Genomic DNA, 22,175 nt, shown 5'->3' with positions numbered 1-22,175 from the left:
AATAATTTGCTTGATTAAGTTAAAAAAAAAAAGTGGTCAACTTACAAAGTGTTTTTTACAATACTCCGAATCAAATTTGGTGTACATAAGTGGTCAAGATAGACAGGTGGTCAAGTTACAGAGGTTTTCCTTCATTATATAAGATAGGTCCAATTCCGTTCCCGACAAAAGCGGTCAACATAGGCAGGTGGTCAACTTTACAGGTTTTACTGTATATTTAAATCTAGAGCAACACATTCTAAAAATACAAAATTTATTTATAAAAATAAAATAAAATAAAATAAACTAATTTTATTTACTGATTTTGTCAAAAAATCACTTGTTCCAAATCAATTGATTTAAGTCAATGACTTAAAAAAAAAAAAACTTGATTTATCATGATTCAAATGAAGCTGATTTAAATCAACGAACCCTGATATATATGTAATAGAGGTGCTAGGATGCTGAGAGAAAATTCAAGTACTTGAAAGGATGCTATGAATCTCAAAAAGTTTGGGAATACCTGATTGAGAACTGAGGTTCCCAATCTTTTTGGGCCCATCACCCCCCTCCCCCACCCTGCTGACTCCTATCATCTATATCCCTAAAAATCATTAGTTGATGTTAGTAAACATAGGTATTGTTGAAAATATATAAGATTTATTTTAAATTGAAGTAAAATGTAAATAATGAAGCAATTTTATTCAATTACTCTTATAATAAATAATTAAAAGCAGTTTTTGCATTTTTTTTTTCTTTTCCAAAATGAACTGATGTTTGAAGGGGAAATTCCTGACCAAGATTATTGGCATACTTTTCAAAAACAGAAAAACCTCTTTTCTGAAATTATTTTTGTAAAATTTGTTATTAGGGAGAATTAGAAGTACAACTGTTTAAAATTTAGGAAAAAAAAGGAAATTTTAGAATTTTGAGGATGAATAAAATAATTTTGAAAAGACCAAGAGAGGAGCAAGGCGGAAGTTCCTTAACTTTGATTTAAAAAATTTTTTTTTTTTTAAACTTGAGATTCCCTATCAGAATTTTTTAACAGTCTGTTTCATAAATGTTTTTAATTTCGATATTCAATGGCTTTATTTTTTTTTTTTATTTATTTATTTATTTATTTTTTTTTTTGTGAAAATTCATTGCCCCCCCCCCCCCCCCCCCCCACTGTCCCTCTCATGTTTTTCTCCCTTTGAAGAGCAAGATTGCCCCCAGCTTGGGCAGTAACATCATCAAAACTTTCCCCACAAAATCCAGCTGTCTCCCTTAAAGCTCATGTCCTGTACCCCCCCCCCCCCCTTTTTTGATAGATTTCTCAGAACTAGCGCTCTTGTTCTTTTAAGGACATTGCTTAATTACTAGTCAAATTATTCCGATTCTGGAAATTAAATAGTCCAATTGATCTGGTTCTTCCAAACTTACCTTTGATGGACATTGTTAGTTCTCCTCCTGCCTACATTTCGGTTTGTCTGGGAAAGTTGAACCCATTATAGGGAAAAGGGTAACAAAAATGACACAGGCAGAAAATAAGAGAACTTTCGAAAGACTTAAAACGGCGGAAGCTTTGATGTTGAAACAAGGTACTTAGTTCTTACTAATGAATTAGAACTGGAATGTGAATGCAAAAAATGAGGTGTAAACTCTCCTTTATTGGGCAATTTAGTTTTATTCTGAGCTTCAAAGTATGTAATACAATCTAACTTAAATTATTAAAGTGTGTATTAATTTTCCACCATCAGATAATTGTTGATTAATAAAAAAATAAGTATTATAGTTAATGACTACTTCGTTACTTTATTATAGAAGTTTTCCAAAAAAAGCGTGGTAATGCATCTGATGTACTATTTTAAGGTTATAAATGAGTAAACCCTTTAGCCGTAATCAATTTATGTATGAACTTGAAAGGCAAAAAAATGTCATTGTTCTTCAATATTTTTTTATTATTTTACTTTCATAGATAAGACACTAAGTGTGCTTTATTCTGCAATTTTAGTTAAGATAAAATCTCTAGAATTTAGTAAATGCCAAAAAAGATAATTTAAGCTCACTTGTTAGCTATAAAACTAAAGTCAATTGCATTCATAAGATATTAAAATATTAATTTCATTTTGCTTCAGACCAAATTGGGATTTGCTATTTAAAATCCATATTTAATGAATGAACTGTTTTTTTTTTCTGTTTACTATATTCATTTCTGTCATTTATGTACTACAGGCACAATATTAATCTTCCCAAAAATCTTATCTTTGGGGAGCTTATCTTAGGAAAAAAGTTCATTCTTAAGTGAATGATTTTTCCAAATTTCTACTTTTTTTTTTTTTCAATTGGTGCAAAATTATTTTTATAATTGTTTTCCCTGTTCTTTCCTTCCAGGGGTCTGTCCAGGATTTTTCAATCGTATTTTTGTGTATTTTTAAGAAATTTGATAATTTTTTTGTGTGTGTGTGTGAAATTTCAAAATGTAAACCAAAAGTAATGTATTGATTTCCAGATTACCTTTTCAATTTGCCTACTGCTTTATTTATAAACGAGCTTGTGAAAGGTCGAATTTGGTCAATCAAAATTTTATAAAGGATCCATTCTGGTTGACCAAAATTTTGTCAAGAGTCTTTAAAGACTGAGTTCAATCTTCAGTACAGAAAAGTGGCACCCATGGTTCCTTGATTGATTCCCTTTGTTCTCTTTGATTGTATCCTGCTGTGTGACTTTTTTCTTTCCCAAAAAATTGTGGTCCCACAAGCCAACTTCTAATTGATCTACTTTGCTTTATTTACTGATATCTTTCTGGTTTGTCTGCTCACTCAAGACTTTCTTTTGCGTTAAGCACTGATAAAGGGGCTTCCCTGTTGCTTTGAAACAGATAGTTATCTGCAGTATTTTCCTGACAAATTTATTTCCGTTTACTTGTACAGGGTTTGTACACTCCTTATAAACTACTGCTTTTTAAGAAATGAAAATAAGGGCCCTTAAAACTCCTGAATTTTGCTATTATTTCCTTACAAACTTCTTATTTCTTTTTCTACATGGCCTCGAAGACATTCTTCTACCGCCAATTCAATACGAGTGAATACTTTATACCGAATTTTACCAAAATTCCAGTATTTTTTGTCTGTTAATACCAGAAATCCGAATTTTTTCGTTAGACTATTTTCTTCCCCACAACCGAATTTTTTTTTTTCCTTGCTCTAAATTTCTGATGATTATGTCAATAATTATTAGTAATATATATCTTGTAGGCTTTTCTAGTACCATTCTAAAAATTTTTTGCTTTAATAAATTCTTTTATTTGCCATTTTTAAACTCTTAAACCTTTCATTTTGATTAAAGCAATCTCTTTGCATCCGATATGAGAATTGTATTGGTCTGATTTTTGATGCTTATTATGCTTTTTTAGTGGCCAAATAAATGATTTTTTTTTTCAAATTCCTGTAAGAATCAAAGCTTAACTTGTTAAACGAGATTCTGTGACCTTTATGAGAGTGAAAAAGTTAAAATCTAAATCGCTGGTTTAATTTGACTTTTGCTTCAATCATGTCGATTGTTATTAATAATACGTTAATTATAGAGCTCTAAAATAATTTACCTAAATAAATTCTTTTATGTGCCGTTCTTTTTACTTTTAACACATTCACTTTAAAAATCGCAATCTCTGTGCATCCGTCATAGGAATACAGTTTTTTCAATTATGACACTTGTTATGCCTTGTGAAGAGGTAAAGAAATTAAGTTATATTTTTATTAAAATAAAGTTTTTAACAAAATTCATGCCCTTTAAGAGTGACAAATGTCAAAAAGCTAAGTACGGAATCACTGACTGAAATTAATTTTTTCCCCAACATTTCAAGGGTTTCAATTCCTATGTAATATATGTAGTTGGCAGGGTTTGTATTTTTTTATTAAAAAAATTAAACTTTATACTTTTAAATCAGTTTTTTATTTATTTTAAAAATTAGCGGATATTAATTAACATTTATAAATTAACATTTTATGCAATAGATGAAAGAGCAACTTAATAGCTAAACAGTAGTACCACTATTTCCTAGAATTATAATTTTCATAATTTTTAGAGGAAAAATTCTTAAAATTTTGCAATTTCTATGTTTATCAGCTTATAGTCACAAAAGTTTTGAAATGGTCTACGAAGTTTTGATCCACTTTGAAACTTAATATAATTTGCACAATTTTACAAAAGGATCCTTAATATTTAAATTGAATTTTCTGTATCTCAATCTCATATGATGTTTTTTAAAATATGCCCAAAATCAAACACAAACTTTGCCGAAAAGTGTTGTTGTGTTTGAAGTTTGTCATTTTGTATCCTGTAAATATTTCAGTTATTTTGATAGTTAGAAGTTATTTTGGCCTCTACTACAACTTTCAGTCGGCTTATTGTAGTTCTTTTAATTTGTGTTTTGAAGTCTTTTTTTTTTTTTTTTTTTTTTTGTTAGGCAATTGCTAGTACGTGTTTTGTTTTTGAGAAAATACTAATTACCAATCAATTTTACTTATTTTTTATTCAATTTCAAAAAATATATATTTCAATGGTTAACACCCCCCCCCCCCCCAAATTTGAATTTGATTCCAAGTTGTCTCAGGTCTAAGAAGCAGTAAATGCATATTTTACTATAGATTTAGTTTGTTTTGTGCATTCAATGTATTGTATGAAAGCAAAATAAATAATAAAAGAGTTGAGCATAATATTTCTGAAATGCGTTTTAAAACATGCACCTTTAATCGAGACATTAGTTCTTAAAAAGTAAAATGAACTCCTGCAAAACTCCTTAAAAACTCCTTACTTTTAATTTTCAAAGTTCAGTATGAACCCTGTGGTATTTATGCAATATATGGCAGTAGGTAGAGGTATGCATGTCTGATTACTGATTCCACCATTATTAATAAGTTTTTATATCTTGTTAGTGTTTAATACTGTTTTCATTAGCATATTAGATGTATTTTTATTGGAAAATTGGTCTGCTATAACAAATATAATTTTCTTTTTCAGTCAAGACCCTCAGCGGAAGAAAATTAGTATTCAGCACTGTCTAGTGTCTGTGGCCTGCGTCCATTGTTCCTCTGCTAAACTTTTCTTGTGACTAAAAGAATTGAGCCTCTTTACCAAGCCAGATAGTTAATCGTCATTCGCTGTGACTTATTCATACTAGTTCCTCAAACTTCAGTAGCTCCTTGCTTCTCTGTATCATCACCTTCGGCTACCTAATTCGCCTGCCCTTCTTAGAAAGCTTATAATTCTATGGCACTCCCCAGTTGTGGAAGAAAAATCAAGTGGAACAACTGCAGAAAGAATTTTTAATTTCTGAAGACTTATGGGTTGCAATTTTTCCAATCTTCTTCAAGTGCTCGAGGGAGCAGAGTTCCTTCGACGACATTGGACGACAAGAGAAATATTTCTTTAAATCACCTCTCGAATAAAAATACAAAAAACAAAGTGAAAACTCTCCTATTAGAATACCAGTGATGCGCGGACTTCAGTGTGGACCTAGCTAACTCCCAAACTATTTAAAAAAAAAACTTCTTAAAAATTAAAACTGAAATAAATTATCGGCGGTCTCACGGTTGAAAGATTGAATGGGGGAACTGACCGTCCATTGCAATCAAGATTTGTTTTGTTATAATTTCTTGTTGCTCGCATGAACTGACCAAATCTGGCTCGGAGCTCAGTCCGGTGGCCAAAACGACGTTTTACTATCATCCACAATAGATCATATTCAAAAATGGATTTAAAAATATTTGAAAGCAAAAGATTATATATATACATATATATATACACACACCAATCCCCTTATTAAAAATCATCTGTTGAAAAAAAAGGTTCCACTTTGGGGAAAGTGATGCAACGCTTTATCAAAAAGTGCAATCAAGATCTGTTAACAGATTTTTTAAAGAGGGCATGGCAAACGCACTGATGGCTAGGCAAGTGCCTATTTTTCATTTCTGTTAAGATGCATTCTCCATGTGACATTTTTTATGTACATGAAAGTTTAAAGAAATATAGAATATCTAGGATGTAAAAAAAACTATATTTAAATTCCTATTGTGTAAATTTGCTTTCTAATTTTGTTATAAAATGCAGCATGCCGACTGTTCTCGTAGGTACTTGTGTCAAGTACTCTGTAATGTCTGATATTTCCAAAATATCTGTTTATTGCTCAGAAAGCTTGGGTTTAAATTAATGTATATTATGTGTATAGGGTAATATATCAAATTAAAAAAAGTATTGATATAAATTATTGGTGTACAGTGCTTAGAAATTATCTTTAAAAAATTTGAAGCTAATTGATTGCCGATATTCAGTCATAATGCAGATTAAGTTTTAAGAAATGCACTTTAAGAGATTTTGTCTGGTTTTAACATCAAACCTTCAATGCTTACATTGAGTATGTCCAAGCATTTATTAAAATGTTATCTTCCTGACTGATTTTGATGTATTCTCATTGCAATATGAGTGTGCCATTTGATGTGAATTGATACCATTATTTGTGTCGCAGAAGTGATGGCACAAGTAGGTTCAGGGGTGAAGGATTTAATCTTATGACGGATTTCGGACAAGGTGATAGGGAACAAGATAAAAAGTTAAAAAATAATATGATAGAGTTAAATATGAAAAAAATACAATACTTGAATGAACTCTTTTTTTTTTAGTTTGTGCGATTTTAATCATGATAAAAAATTAATTATTCTTGATTAAAATTTTGCTATAATTTTATTTCTTAATCAATTATTGTTGTTTTTCAATGTGGTAATTTATATTTTCTATTTTGGAAAAAATTTTGTAGAATTTTTTTTAAATTTTTATGTATGAAGCTCTGTATTCAATCCTTTTATTTACATAAAAATTAAGTTTGGAACACGCCCCCCTTTTTATTTTGAAAATTGCCTCCTTTTGGTATCTTGCTGACTTTCACCCCTTATTTAAGATTGTGTCATTACTTTTTATAGTAAAAGAAAGTTTGACTGGGCTTCTCAGTATCTGGGCATATGTAATGTAAGGATTTCAGAGGTGGTGTTAAATCATCCTTGAAGTCTCTTAAAGTGTGTATTTTTTAAACTTATCCTGTTTTTAAAAGGAGCTATTTATACAAATTACAATAAAACTTGAAACATTAGGGTAAGAAGTAGATCTTCTTTTTTTTTCTCTCCTGAGTTCCTCTGCCATTCAGCCTAAGTTGGTGCATTTAAGTTCGCTTTTTGATTTCTGGCTCAATATATTTCTTTTGGGTTTTTTTTAAAAGTTTTTTTTTTTTTTGTAGTTCTTAGAAGTATAATTATTTAAATGTTATATTTATAAAATAAATATACATGAAAACTTATGCTTTGACATCTCCCCTTTTTTTTTCAGGCGCACTTGAATTTTTGGTTTCAAACTGATGTTCTTTTTAATTTTTAACTGATTTTTCTGAAATTTGTTTTTGAATGTAATAGTATTGCTGTTAAAGTTTTTGCCTAAAAAAAGCCAAAGGTTTTTAGGATTTTAGTGCTGAAAATTTCTTTATAATTTAATTAACTTTGGTTTTAAGATACATCTTTATTTTAAATTGAATATTATTTCTGATTCATACAATGTTAATTAGTGTTATCCAAGGGGAAAAAATGCATACTTTATATATTTCTAGTTAGGGCTTAAGGTTTTTAATACTTCTGATTGTACTGCATTTGATTATACATACTGGTTATGTGCTTTTTTATTTAATAGTTTATATATGGCCAATTGTCAAATATATATTTGTTCTAATGGAAATAATTTCAAGTGTTAGCATACATAGACATTCTTGCTGCTTCAATTTGATCACTCTCATTAGTGTAATTTTCCATTAATATGGACATATTAATTTTATATATAGGTAAATATTTTACAATAAAGTTATAAAAATGAAACATTAATTTGCAAATTTTCTTGTGTGCCTATGCCATGCCAGTATGTTTTTTCATGAGAAAGGTACTTGCCTTTTTAAAAAATTTTTTAATTCTGCGACTTAACAAATGGCGCCTAGCATCATATTATCTGGGTTTAAAATAAAGAATGATGGTGTTATGGAAAAATAAAATTTGATTAGCAGTGTTTGTTCTCTTTTTATTTGCACTCATGAAACTTCAATAACATGAAAATATTGCTAAATGCCTACTAACAGTCTTAACATTTTAATTGAAAAGAAAAAAAACATAAGTAAAGCTGCCCCTGGTTAAGGGTGCCCTGCTCTCGTTTAGGTTTATATTAGTTATTCCAAAGTCTTGAACAGTGCCAAAATTTATGAAAGTTGCTCAACATAAAATAAGTTCAGTACATTCAAACAGGGTTTAGAAATAACTGGTTGGCTAGTTGGTACCCACTGTTCAACAACCACAGACCAGCAGAATATAAATTTTAGTAGGCTATGGAGTCGGTCAAGTTTTATTCCTGTTTCCTTTCAAAAGGTTTTAAGCAAATTTTTTTTGAATCTGTTGAAAGTTTTCAACTCTATTCACCAAATTTCCGACTCCATTTGTCATGTTAATTTTGTTTTCCATATTTTTTTTTTCTTAAAATTTCATTATTGAAAACTAAGTGATGCGTATGGACTACTCAAAGTATGTAAGAACCGGTGAAGTTTTTTAGTTACTGGTCCATTTGATCGGCGACTTATTATTCTAAATTTTTGACCCAGCATTCAAATATTTTTTTTTTCTTTCTAATGGGGCTGCTGTAGAAGCATTGCCTTTTGCAGGCATCTCCCAACATAGCATCCACTCTTTCACGTTGCACCACTATCGTTGGGATGGCATTGCCAAGAGAATTTAGATGACCAGTTTCCCCACTAGATGGAGGCACCTGGGCCTCATTTGATGCGAAACTGCACTAGGAATTTTGTGAAGAGATACTCCATGCTAAATGAGTACTCGAGGGATGTTTTACATGCCGCATAATCATACGACATGGACACTTTCCTTCATCTTGAAAATCCACCTGCAGGAGCCTGGTTTGGTCCTGCTCCTTTGGGTGTGAAAGGCCAGCGTCTTAACCACTACACCACTCTGTCTGCACATTCAAATATTAATATGTTAGCTGCTGGAGATACTTAATCCAGATAAGGTTTTAAGTTGTTCAAAACTCTCTCTCTCATCTTTTTTTTTTTTGAAGCAAGAAACATAATTCGTGAAAAATAGTCGTGAAACGAAATCTTTTACGATTAATATAATTTTGTTATTTTGGTGTTTGACCTAATGCACGCTGATTTATCTGCTAGCAAAAATTTTTCGATAATTCACAAAAATATCTAAAACTATAAACGTTACTAAAAATTCGATACTTCGCTTTGTTAAATGTGCTGTGAGGCTGTGACCCATTAAATGCCGAAACTAATACTTGAAAAATATTTTTCTTGCTTTTAATACGGTGCTCAGAAAGAACCCACAGAGAAAACCAATAAATGAATCACAAAGTAGAAAACTGGGTCATTGACTGAGAAAGATTCTTGAAGAAGCAAAAGAAACTTCCTGATGCAGAAATTTAGGTTGAAAAAACTGCTTAATTAATATTTTTCTATCCAAAAACACTCTTTGATGTTTTATCACAATGCTGTTTTTAAAATCTGGTTGATTATTCTTAAAATAGTGTTTTGTTGTACGTACCAAAAATCCAGTTTGGCCACGAGCCCATTGTTGATGAGTTAAGTCTTACGTAAAAGCTCTACGGAGGAATAAAATGTCTAACTTGATTCGCGAAATCTCCGTTTGTTATTAAGAAGGTTGCAATTTTGTGTCAAACTTGGACATTTTCAGCAGTGGCAGCTCTCAAGTATTTATTGCAATTTAAAATGTCAAAGCTTCAAATAAATCCTAATACAGTAGACCCTCTTACACGGCTCTGATTATACACTTCACCGTTGAAGAATTGACACCTTTATTTTATTTTACGCGGACGAGGTATGAGGCATTGCAAACGGGTAAAATTTTCCATTCTTTCAAAATCTCAACTTGTATCTCAACAAGATTGTAGATAAAACGTAATAAACTGCATTTTGGCGAGCCTGGACCACTGTGTACACTTTTTGCGATTGGTTCCAGAGCTCTTTCCAGAAGTAAAGTTATTAAACTCACACAATTTAGAGCTCACTGGAAGAGTTCGTAGAAGTGACAAAGGAGAACGAAACCAACGAGTATACTGACATTGATGACTCACAATCATATGCTTTCTTACTGAAAATTTAAGAGTCATTCCTTGGCAATGGCAGATGATCATTCCGATTTGTTAGTGAAGGAAGATCCGTCATGGAAATGACGCGAGTGATCATGGAAGCGTTAATGCCCGTCTTTTTTATAAACATCAAGTTAATTCATGTTTTATTTATACACGTTGTATACATGTTTTAGAATAACTATACATTAAACTTACTTGTATATTTATCTATCACTATAATGAAGTATTATTTGCAGAACCTAACCTCTATTTTAACACTAATATCTAATATTAATAAATGTTTGTGACTATCTATGTCATCGCTACTCCTGGTTAACGACAGAAAACTGAGCATCGAACCAGTAATCGATAGATTCGTAAATTTCCTGGCTACATGTTTAACTAGTTGCTATAAGTATGCAACGTTAATTGGCGGATATGTTAATTAAAGACATAAATTTTCGACTCTGGAACTTCCTTTCGGAAGCCCCGTTAGCTGATTTTCCCGTCAAGCTATTCGCATTTTCCCCATATTGAAGGTTATGTATGTAGAAAGTGAACAATGTTTTTCGAGTGGCGTGTGATGAAGTGCGTTTTTCGATGCGCAAAGAAAAATAATAATTCAAATGGCTTGCTTAACCCCCTAACAATCGGATACTTTTCAAGAAAACGGTCATAAAAGAGTATTTTTTTTTATTTAAGAAAATGATATAAAAATAAGTGTATGACAACATGTGCACTCAATTTTTCATTTTCAATATTTTTTGGATTGAAATTTTTAAAAAATTTAAAATTTTATGAAAAGTTAACAAACAAGCAGTGAAAATTTAAGAAATACGTCTTTTAAACATTAAAAAAGAATTTATTAATCTTTTGTGTAATATAAGTAAAAAAGAGTAAATTTTTCTTGTGTGGTAAATTTCAAAGCTTGAGATACAGAGGCCAACGTCACAATCTGGTAAGTTATTATCAAATTTCCTTTCTTCGTCTCTGCAAATACATTTAAAATCTGCAATTACATTTAAAAATGGACTGGTGCTGTCATTTAGTGTGTAAAGAGAAAAATAAAATGTATTCCGGGCAAAATAAATGAATTGGTTTTAATAGTTTCGTCGCGTTAATACTGCACACCCCAGCACGGGAGCGAACGGGAAGGGATTAAGTAAAGCTCGTTTTAAATGCGAAGATTTTTTCTTCTTTTATTTTAAAGGAATGTAATTTAAGTTTCAAAAGTGGCAACTTAAATTCTTTCACTGGCTAAAGCTATCTCAGTGGGCAAATACGGGTGGAAGCCCCAAAAGTACCCCTGCGGTACTTCCAGGAAATGTGGTGCTGCAGATGGGTCGAGCGAGGTAGATGCTGCTCAGCAAGCTGCTGCTAAAAGGTGGCGAACCCCTCCGAAAAGTGGTACACCAACCCACCGCAGGTGGTCAGGTCGAGCCGGGCGACAAAAAGGGGACAAAGCTCCCGAGGTAAATCCCCGAAGGTGGTGTACTCTGACCCATCGAAGGCGGCTAGTTAATTTTTGATTTCACGGCATTTCCTTAGAACGTAACCTCCGCGAATAACGAGTGTCTACTGTAGTTTTTGATTTTAGAGCATGGTAATTAACGACGATTAAGGTCTAAGTCGAGAAATGAAAATAGGTTTCCAAGTGAGGGATGATTAAATTTAACTGCAAAAAATATTTTTGCGCTCTTTCAGAGATAAATAAAGAAGAATTAAAATAATTTAAAATTTATTGATAAATAATCCGGAATATGTGTGTTTAGTAAAATCTTCAAAATATGCACTAAAAATTCCTAAAAATGACGTTTTTTTTGAGCAATCACGATTGCTTATTGTCCTGACTTGACCGTCTGTGGCGTCCAGTTCCTTTTTCAGCTTGGACCAGCAGCACCACCGCCCATCGTCCTCTGCAGGCGCGGCTGCTCCGGTTCCGAGCTATCTGCTTCTCCTGGTCGGAGACTCCATGTCCTACACACACTCACGCTCACACACAAGACTTCACACACATACACTCACGCACGCCTACGTACATACACACAGGTCTACGCATACACACAAGCCTACACACACATAACCATGCACACTTAACCGCCCAGGAGGAGAGGCAGGCTTGGGGGGGGGGGAGCCGTTTCTAGAAACAATAACTCCAATGAGTACGGTCCTGTCGCAGTTCGTGATTGCGAAAAACATAATTTGAATTCAAAATTTCAGAATTCAAATTAATTTTCTGCTTTTTTTTTTAAATTTAAATTCTCACAAATAAGTTTCCATATCTGAATAAAAACCACGAATGGCTTTTCTATTCTTGCATTTAAAAAATTTTTAACGACACATTTTAAATTTTGGACAAAATATGCACAAAAACATGTATCTGCATTGTTAATAATATGTTTAAAAAAAAGAAAGAACAGGCCCATAGGGCGCCAATTTTTTGTTCTTTGAACAACAAAATATTTTTTTGTAATCTTTCTTTTATGAAAAAAATATAAAAATGATTGAGAAACGCAGTGATGTACAGTTAATAAATTTGACGTTTTTATGCGGTTATATGCATTACCGTCAAAAGAAGCTAAAGTATGCAATTGCGTATGTACATAGGGTAGACCGGAGCACGTTTACAAGGATTTTTTTCAATGAATTTTCTAATTGTTATGCTTTACTTTGAGAAATTTTAGACATTACGGTTCTATAAAGCAGTTAATGGAGTCAAAATTGGTATATTCAGTAGTTGCTCAGCTTATTTTTTTTAAAGAAGCGAATCGCCGATCTTCGTGGTCGCTCCTCGCCGTGACTCTGAAATCTAAAGCAATGGTTTCCTAGGAACGAATCGCCGACCTTCGGCGTCAATTATCGCCGAGAGGAAAACTTGATTCTTCTGCGCATGCGCGCCAGGGCGAAATCGACGTCGTGAGTGGCACGCCGGAATCACTTGACTTGGATTTCAGCGTCACGCCGAGTAGCGACGCCATAGCTCGCTGATTTCGCTTCTAGAAATCCAAAGCTTAAAGCATTAGTTTCCTAGGAGCGAACACGCTTAGCGTCGGCGTCGCTCCTCGCCGAGGCGAAAACTTGATTCTTCTGTTCATGCGCGCCCGGGCTAATTCGGTGTCGTGAATGGCCACGCCGGAATCCACTTGACTTTGATTTCAGCGTTAAGCATTGGTTTCCTAGGAGGAAATCGCCGACCTTCGGCGTCGCTTCTCGCCGAGAGGAAAACTTGATTCTTCTGCGCATGCGCGCCAGAACAAAACCGACGTTGTGAGTGGCACGCCGGAATCACTTGACTTTGATTTCAGCGTCACGCCGAGCAGCGACGTCAAAGTTCGGTGATTTCGCTTCTAGGAAACCAGAGCTTTACGGCGATGAGCGACGTCGAAGATCGGCGATTCGCTCCTAGGAAACCAAGGCTAAAGTCAAGTGGATTCCGGCGTGGCCATCCACGACGTCGATTTAGCTCAGGCGCGCATGCGCAGATGAATCAAGTTTTTCCCTCGGCGAGGAGCGACGCCGGCGATCGGCGTGTTCGCTCCAAGGAAACCAAGGCTGAAGACACAGTAAGAACGTGCGTAAATGTGCTTCGACGTTCAACGCGGTCGCCAAGTTTGGATTTATTTTTAACGGCGCATAAATTTTTAATAACATTTCAGTTCATACAACTGCAATTCTCAAAAACGGATAAAATTCTGCTAATTTTTATATATTTGTCCTTTCTTAATTATTATTTATTCACAATAAGCTTCAAAACATTCAGCACAAAATTTACTCAACTTGATAGAAAACGGATTATATTTTCTGCATGCTAGACCGAAGCACGACTAATGCTCAAAAACCTAGCAAATTAGAATATTTTCTAGGGAGTAGCATCAATCTGATATGATTGTTGGGCTCTCCAGTTATAGTTCGTTTTGGAAAACGGGCACTACCCTAACTTGCATAGAAACCGGACTCGTTTGATGAAGGAGCTAAAGTTTTTTTATTTTAAGAATCGTAAACTTTCGCGTTTAATCCTGAAGCAGGGAATGAGAGAAACTGCAGTTAAACTAATCTAAAACGAATCAATATTAATTATAGAATCAATTAAAATATAAGTTTAGATGCAATATATTGGAAATGATGACTGATGTTGGCTTGTTACAGAACAGAAGTTCAGAGAAGTTTTTCTCAGTCTTGTGAACTTATTATTTTTTTTAACTGACAACCTCTTTGCAGGGCGATATAAAATCTACATTCAGTTAGAACTTCTTAAAGTGGGAAAATACTCACCCCCCCCCCCCCCCCGTCTTACTTAAATACATTTTTTCTGCTATTTTGGAAGTATATTTTAAATATTCACATTTACTTTCGCTAGCTATGTAACCGAATTTCCATTGGGCGCAAACACGTGGCAATAAAAAAAAAAGCCTTTTCAGTGTTATTCCCCCCCCCCCCTCCCTCGCAACATTAACTGGAAGTTCCTCCTCCCACTCGATAGTTCCTAGAACTTTTTCCGATTTCTCTTGAATTACAGGATTAATGGCGTGCTCAGAGCAATTAGCGAATCGATTTTTGAGAGTCGATTTTGAAATTCTTCACGCGGCATAGGTGTGGGATTGAATGCAGTCCGGCATTTCAGGTCTTAGTACGGTTAAATTTTTAATGAACGTAATGGAATTGTGAGTTTATTATAAATTGCAAATTGTCACATTGCCAAACTGAAATAAGTCTGTTGACTTGTTAAGACTTGTTTGTATGAGGAATTTGAATGCCGAATACCACAACGAAACGGTTTTAGAATAAGGCAGAAAAAGAATTTTAAAAGATACTTATTGAAAGAATAACGAAACTGCGGGGTATGAAAATGGCTTCTGATACTATTCTAGCAGAGGCTGCTCGAACAGGGGGGCGAATGCCCCCTCACTTTCAAAAGCAAAGTAACCTTGCCCTCTACTTTTCTAAATTCAAAATGAACGATCGGTCAAAAACCGCGGATATTGATGAATTCACGGGTTTAAATAAAGAAGAATTGAGGCAGTGAGAAGCAAAGGGATGTAAGTGGCAAAATTAAAAATTTGAAGATTGCCAGCACACATGGTAGGAGAACCTCTCCTCTGTCTTCGAGCAAGAGATGGAATTAGTAGTCCTAGAAGGTTCAGTTACACAGCATGATTTAGAAAAAAACTTCAATGAGAACCTACCTAGGACGTTATCTTCAAACGCGTTTTATTCAAAACATGAAAATGCCCTATTACATCCCTTTGCTTCTCACTGCCTCAATTGACTTAAGTGTGTTTTCAAAATTTTTCTTACGTTATTATTTTCATGAAAATTAAAATGGAATTCGAAGGACGGGGGGGGGGGAGGGATCTTCTGTGCAGGGCTGTGGAGTCGGAGTCGGACTGATTTTGGGGTAAAGGAGTCGGAGCCGTTAGAAAGCATGCCGACTTCGACTCCGGGCTTCTATTTTTCTTTCATTTTCACTGACTCTCCTTGCATTTTTTAAAAACTGACTACCAATTGAAATGTTAGGCAACAAAACATGTATAAATAGCTACTAATGAGAAAATACCTGCCATTATGGCAATTAGCTAGCTTAAGTGCTTACCGAACTTTCTGTAGCCGTCCCTCAGTTTGCTTGCTTTTTTAATTAACTACTAGCAACTGTCAGCAAACGGTTTTGCTGACTAACATTTTCAAGTAATCACTTTCAAATAAAAATAGAAATATAGTGTTTTTTTCGATTTCAGTTATAAAATAGTAAAAAGAACGTAACAATTTAGTAAGTCGAGACCCGTAGCTCAGGTGGAAACTTTTGAGGGTGATCGGCAAACTCAAATAAGGTCTGGCGCGAAAGCACGAATCCAAAAATCCGATAAAATAATCTGTTTTATTTTTCTTTGTTAAGACTATTTCTATAAGTTTGGTTCTCACTAAAAAGTATGGAACAAAATAAGTGTAAATAATTTCTTGATTACAACACTCAATAATTGCAGTAAATCTTAAAATCTTTGTATTAATCTTTCTAAAGCAGCCAATAAAATTTAAATTAAAAATTTAGCGAAGAAGAAATATAGGTATAGTAAAAACTATTCGTACAAATTTGCATACCGCCGCTTTTTGTGCAACATTAACAAATTAGCTCCTGACGTATATGTGCCCTATTTTTGCTGAAATTTTATTGATGAAATATAATTTAAAATATATTCAGGAACATTTTCAGAATTAAAGCATTTATATTTTTTATAAACTCTGAAATTAACTTTGGGTATCACCTACCAGATGGGTGTCACCCGGGCCAAACCACCCCCTCTCAAGAACTTGGACTCTGAAAAAAAAAAGCTCTTTGAAAAGTTGGAGCTTTCGAAAATTGAAAGCACTTGACTTGATCAATATCTATTTGTTAAACATTAAAAGGGGGGGGGGGGCAAATTACAGCTAATCCTTTTCAATTTTTTAAAGGGATTTTTAAGTCTTTAGTCACTCGTTAAGTCTTAAGTCACTTTCAAACTCGTAACTATTGGAAAATTTGATTTTTAATTGATTTTAAAACGTTGCGTCTTGGGTTTACAATAAAAAACAAAATGCGAAATTTTCATAAAAAGAATTAATATTTCAATCTCTGTTTAGAGGTTTTCCCCCTTCCCCTAAAGGGAGAGAGGGAAATCAAAAAGTACAGTAAAAAAAATCAGGAGTCGGAGTTGGAGTCGGGCGTTTCAATACCCAGGAGTCGGGGTCGGAGTCGGCCATTTTCCTTCCGACTCCGCAGCCCTGCTTCTGTGGCCAACTGTCCCGATTTTTGAGATATTTAATCTATAATGGGGTTAAAATCTAATTTTTCAAAAAAAAAAAAACTTTAAGGGCTATCGTCCGCCTAATTTCCATCACAACCCCCCCCCCCCCCTCCGCGTTTCCTATGACCGTCTCCGTTTTTTGGTGCACCAGCCACCTATGTATTCTAGCTTATTACCTTAATTGCCTTCTTCAATCTGAATATGACCCTTGTTTTTTCCCATCACTCATCGTTTTCTGGAGATAGATAAGATAGGATAAGATAAAGATTTATTAACAAAACACACACGTACATAACGAACAGTAAACAAGATAAAATAAAATTACTCATACAGCGTAAATTACAAAAGACAATCACAAACATTAAGAAAGTCTACATTATAGTTCAACATGTAGTAAGAGGTCAACCAAAAAGAGCGCCAAAGGCACTCTCCGCTATGTTATCGAATCAATGTTACTAAATCAACGGACTTCCTTTAAATTCTTAGCACGGGCATCGCCGTGCGGGTACTGCTAGTCCTCATATATACTCGTAATAGCGAATGATCGAGCAACGCTCCTGATGTCCTCAACAATGAAACTCGCGCCACGGCATGATAATTTGATAATGTGTGTTGGTAATGTTTGACATGCAGGGAAAGGCTTTATTGTGACAAGGCTGAACTGGATCTGGTCACTTAACTGTTTTACTGGTAAGACTGTCATTTTAGGGGAATGAAGAATCGAAAAAGTGGTCAACAATTAATGCTACCTACTGGAGTTGAGGGTTAATCCACTGGAGTTGAGGTTGAAATTTCAACTATCAAAATATCACCAAACAGGCAATGGCTTCGTTAAAATGTAGAAGAATAGAAGCAATTTTCACCCGTCATACCTTGACGGGCGACTTTCTATTATGCTGATGTTTTCCATTTTAATTGTTTTTTCCCATTCCTAATTTTTTAAACATGTTACATAAAACTTCGCAAATGAAGCTTAGTAATTTTAATATTGTTGGAGTTGCTTCCTCTTACAGTTTAAAGCGAAAGAATTATTAATGACTTTTTTCTTGGAGAAAAAAGTTTTGTCACGTTCCTAAATAAAACATACAGATTGCTTTTTACTAAATTGCTATAATTATAGAAGGGCTCCACCCGCATTAATAAAAGAGAAGTTAGTAGTTTTTTTTTTTTTTTTTTTTGTACCATAAACGCCGTTAAAAACATAAAAGCTTAAAACATTATAATTATTTTGCGTAATAAATGGAGGAGCAGCTTAACTTGTAATGTGGAATTGAATCGAAGGTTAAAGAAGTTTAATTCTTGTTGTCATTTATAAGTGGAAACAAAATGCTCGTTCAGATTTTTTTTTATAAATAAGATAAATGCTTTACATTTAAGCTGTTAAAGATGCTGGAGAATTTTCACCTTTTCTCGTGGAATGCTATATTTATTTCAAATATTTGGTGCAGCTGCGTAGAATTGAATTTAACTTTGGTATGCAGCAATTATTCATCATAAGTGAGGCAGTGAGAAGCAAAGGGATGTAAGTGCCAAAATTAAAATTTGGAGATAACCAGTACAAATGGTAGGTGAACCCCTCCTCTGTCTTAGCCAAGAGATAGTAGCCGTGGTAGGTGCTGCTATACAGCATGATTTCGAAAAAAATTTCAAGGAAAGCCTACCTAAGACTGTAACTGTAACTAAGTTTAAATCAAAACTTGAAAATGTCCACTTGAAGTGAGAAGCAAAGGAAATGTACATCCCTTTGCTTCTCACTACTTCAAATATGGTTCAGCTTTCTTGGTCTGTTTGAACTTTCGTTACACAACACTGTGGTAGTTTAATTTTTTCACTAAACTATAAAACATAGTTTAACACTTTCATCCTGTCAACTCTCAACAGTTCCTTACTCTCTCTCTCCCTCTATATATATAGGGTGTTCCGTTTTAACCTGCAAGACCTTTATTTTCGCAACCGTTAGTCCTAGATGTATATTGCAAAAATGTTCAAAATCAGATGCAGAGTTAAGATATTGAAAGTTTGAATTAAAAATAAAAATAAGTCAAAAAATACAAAATTTAACTTTTTATACGGGCCCCAAATCCCCTAACTTATTTTTAAGGAATTAATTAATCTCCATTGAAAAATATTTCCAAAACAAAAAAATTGAAATAAGTACGATCAATATTCACCGAGATATGAAACGCAGCGTTTTGTGACTTACACCACTTTTCACACACAGTCAATAACACCTTTTGGGGGACAATATAGCGGTTAAAAAGTGTTAAAAATTATATAAGTGAATGGAGTGGTTTTTCAAATTGCTCGAGGTTTTGCAGTTTGCTTTCGCGAATCGCGGCACAACATTTGCATTTATTTTTAAATAGCAATGAAAAATATAAAAACCGTGTTTTTCTAACTTTGACGACCTGTCATTCTTCTGAAAGGGCGATAAGTTCCAATCTCAACTTCAGTATGGTCCCTTAAAACTTTAAACTGGAATATCTCCTTGAGTTTTGGTCGTACAACTGTCAAGGTTTTTGTGTCAGTAATAGTTTTTAATGCAGATTATTTCTCTAAATATTAGTTATTGGACCTAATGCCCGTATAAAAAATTAAAATTTGTATTTTTTGACTCGTTTTTACTTTTGCTTCAAACTTTCAATATCTTTATTCTGCATCCGATTTTGAACAATTTTGCGATTGGAAGTATATATCTAGGACTAACAGTTGCGAAAATAAAGGTCTTGCAGGTTGAAACGGTACACCATGTATATAGTGTCTCAGTTAAATGTTACAGTCTTCCTTAGAAGGGTAAGTATGCATCTGGAAGACTCGAAATCATACTGTGCATTGTGGGGGCGGAAATGCTTTCCCGGCCCAAGAAATTTGAGATATGCCGGGAGTATCCCAGACTGTTCCATGGGCCGAAGATGTGAGGTGTGCATTGTAGCCAATTTAAAAAACTTCGAACACTTACTTAGACCCGTGTACCTTTGCTTTTTTAACACGCTTTTATTAGCTTCACTTGTATGTTTGTGAGTAACTCTCCTTTGTACTAAAAGCTAGTGGCTTATTACTGTTAGTACATTCCACCACTTTATGAGCGTTCGTGGCCGAGCGGTCTGAGGCGCGGGTCTTCGCTGACGTCCACCTCCGGGAATCATTGGGCGTATGTTCTAATCCCGTCTACACCGAAGTTAAATTTATAATCTTGCAACTCAAATTTCGCCCGCTTTTTGTGATCGGATTCTTTTAAAATTTTGAATGCAACCTCAGACCCGATGACAATGCAATATTCTATAATCAAATTAATTTATTAACGATAAGTTATTAGTTTATTCTAATTAACACGCTTTTATTAGTTTTACTTTTATGTTTGTGGGTCTAACGTTCCTTTGGACAAATGGCCAATGGCTTATTAGAATTACTTACAACGTACAAATCAGAGCTGCGGAGTGTAACAATGTTTGCACATGAATTTACCAGAAAGTATTCAAAATGTCTGATGCAAATAAAATAATAGTTTAAAAAACTAAAAAAACACGCTTTAGTAGCAAAATGAACTAAAAAGTTAAAAATAATCTTTGGATGACAAGTATATAAAGTAATTGGCCCAACACTTAATTTTACTGTAATAGAAAAAAAAAGCGTGGGGGGGGGGCTTCTTATCAGTTGTCTTAAATTTCTTCCACTGTTGTCCATGCAAAAATGTAAATCGGCAGCCCCCCCCCCCACGCTTTTTTTTTCTATTACAGTAAAATTAAGTGTTTGGCCAACATCCAAAGATTATTCTTAATTTTTTTATTCATTTTGCTACTAAAGCGTGGTTTTTTAGTTTTTCAAACTATTATTTTATTGCATGTATTATTAGAAAGATTTTTCACTTACGGTCTATTTTCTTTATGATGCTTCTGTGTATATCACCGCTTCTGGAAAGCATTTCCGACTCCGCATCGCTATATGATTTCGAGTGGTCAGGATGCTTACCTTCCCCCCTTAAGAGTTCTGAAACGTTTATCTGAGACACCCTGTGTTTTATATATGTACTAGTGGTACCCGCACGGCTTTGCCCGTAGTAGAAAATTAAAAGGTCTTTTGGTTCGCCTGTATATCTACAAATAATGTATAGTGAATTTCTCGCCAATTGGCTTGCGTATGTTACAGTTCCACGTTATGATAACTTGGTAATTTACTCGTCCATCTTACGATAGTTTTGCTCGGGAAAAAGTTCTTAAAATTGGAATAGAAAAGGAACAAAATCGAATTTCCGAAAAATCGCTTTGAGGTGCACACCCCCATGCTACAAACTGACTCTGTGCCAAATTTCATGAAAATCGGCCGAACAGTCTAGGCGCTATGCGCGTCACAGAGATCCGGACAGATATCCAGACAGAGAGACTTTCAGCTTTATTATTAGTAAAGATAAATATATTTTTTTTCAGCCTGTCCCCGGTTAACCTGCAAAGAACTCTATTTTCGCAAACGTTAGTCTTTGATGCATACTTCCAAATTCAAAACTGGTCAAAATTAGATGCAGAATTAAGATATAAGAAGATAGAAGTGAAAGAAGAATTTAGTAAAGAAACACGAAATCTAACTTCTTATATGGTCTATATGCCTCCCATTCATATTTAAGGGAGAAACACAAGCATCAAAAAACAATTCAAACACACACACACACACACACACACACACACACAAAAAGATTTCTGTACGGCAAATATTCACCGAGATATGAAACGCTGCATTTTGTGACTTATATCACTTTCCACTCGTAGTTTCAGGGTCCATATAAAAATTACTTCTTTTTTTTTCTTCTTTCAATAGTAATGAAAAGGATAAATAACAAAGTGTGAACATTTTCTTCCTTCAATAACTACTGTAAGTCGTGTTCTTCAGGTAGCACTAGAATTTTTAGTATGGTGCCTTAGGATCTTCAACTTAAATATCTCGATGAAGATTGATCGTATTCATGTCAAAGGTTTTGTGTGTAAATTGTAATTTATTCTTCTGCCCTAAATATGAATTAGGTGACAATATAAAAATTTATATTTTGTATTTTTTCACTTCAAACTTTTCATATGTAAACTTTGCATCTTATTTGGACCATTTTTGCAATGGGAAGTATCAGTATGTATCTAGGACGTACGGTTGCGAAAATAAGAGGTCTTGCAGGTCAAACGGGGACATGCCGTACACATACAGAGATATTTTTAGGGCCCCTACGTGCGTCTTTTATGCATTGAAAATTGGGAATACTTCTCA

General features: G+C 34.0%; 1 protein-coding gene across 1 annotated transcript in view; it reads left to right on the top strand.

The window, feature by feature from the left end:
• Positions 1–8,058, top strand: part of LOC129229307 (YTH domain-containing family protein 3-like) — a 57,004-nt gene extending 48,946 nt beyond the window's left edge. The window contains exon 6 of the mRNA XM_054863590.1: positions 4,984–8,058. The gene's annotated coding sequence lies outside the window, so the exon portion shown is untranslated. The remainder of the gene's footprint in view (positions 1–4,983) is intronic.
• The last annotated feature ends 14,117 nt before the right edge of the window (positions 8,059–22,175 follow it).

This window comes from Uloborus diversus, chromosome 9 (genome assembly GCF_026930045.1).
Source record: "Uloborus diversus isolate 005 chromosome 9, Udiv.v.3.1, whole genome shotgun sequence".
Lineage (NCBI taxonomy): Eukaryota > Metazoa > Arthropoda > Arachnida > Araneae > Uloboridae > Uloborus > Uloborus diversus.
The sequence above is the reverse complement of the archived record's forward strand: the minus strand, read 5'-3'. Positions and strand labels throughout refer to the sequence as shown.